Source organism: Phalacrocorax carbo, chromosome 1 (genome assembly GCF_963921805.1).
Source record: "Phalacrocorax carbo chromosome 1, bPhaCar2.1, whole genome shotgun sequence".
NCBI classification, from domain to species: Eukaryota; Metazoa; Chordata; class Aves; order Suliformes; family Phalacrocoracidae; genus Phalacrocorax; species Phalacrocorax carbo.
Window position 1 is genome coordinate 84432231 of NC_087513.1, and position 1358 is coordinate 84433588.

A 1358-nucleotide genomic window follows, 5' to 3' on the forward strand; every position below is an offset into this window, starting at 1 on the left:
GAATGCAGGTGCTTTTCTCGAGTTCTGACTCTTAATATCGTCCCTGCATATGTGAAAACTTTTACCTTGTACCAAGGCACTGCTAACTCTTAAGGGGCATGTGACAGAGCTTACAAGGTGTGAAGAATGTCTGTCAACTGAAGCTACAAGAGGGGATTTCCAAGCACAGAAGAACATTAAGGGGAGCAGGAATGTCAAGCAAGTCTTTTTCTCCAGCAAGGGAATACCTTGTTTTGTTGGCAGTTAACTGGAAATATGAGCCCCTGTGGCTGAAACTATTGTTGCTGTGAAAGTAAGCATAGGGCCAAGTCTTAATGATTAATTCTTGAATGAGAGTTTTCAAGGATCTTCCACAGGGATTGCAGTTCTTGAGCATGTTTTTGAAAGCAAAAATTGAGATGATAGAGCATCTAAAAAAATTCCTAGAGTCAACGGTGGATAGGTTAAGCGTGAGCAATCTTGAGTACTATTTTGCCCTTGTTAGTACGTAACAGACTGAAATGTTTAAGACTGTAAATCAACTAAGGACAGTAAACATGCTCTATTTGGGCACCTGAAATCAGGTTCTGTGCTGTCTTTAAGAATGGGTCTAGTTGCCAGCACAAGATGGCATGCTAGCGTTTATAAGTGAGGTCATGCATGTAAACTTCAAATATGAACTAATTGTTATTTTTTTTTAAAAAAATGCTTAAAATAAACAATTACAATACTGACTTTGTAAGCCACACACATCTGTGGGTCTCAAGCTACAAATCCTTCATCCTGTGCAGTATTCTTGTAATAGCACAGTATTCCTGGAGTAATAGGTGCCTCACAGTTTGCTCTCATCTGTGAAAGTGGGAACAACCGATCCTTGCCCAACACGCCCCGGAAGCATGAGGGAACTGCTTGGTGCTGTTCTGTGCAGGACCGTACCCTCGGGTCTGGCCAGGAACCACACAGTGCGGTAGGGAAGTGGTTTTGCTGTTGGGACGAGTTGGATCATGTGAAACGGCAGCCAGGCTGGCGGCCGCAGGGCCCTAGGCCTGGCAGGCCACGGCTGTGCCCGCCTGGCGAGCGGCGGACAGGGCGCCTGGACCGGGTAACGGGGCGAGCGGGCGGGCTCTCGCTCCGCCGGGCAGGCGGCACAGCGGCCGCAGGCCCGGCTGCCCGGGGCGCCAAGGCAAAAGGCGCGCTGCGGGACGTGGGGTGGAGCCGGCCCGGCCCCTCGCCCTGGCCTTCGCGGCTGCCCGCCTCCACCGGGGGAAACCGGGGCCGCGGCGAGGAACGGCCGCGCTGATGGGTCCCAGCGGGAGCGCAGCGCTGCCGAGCTGCCTGTCGGGATCCCCGCCCCGCCGTCACGTGGCCCAGTCCCTCGC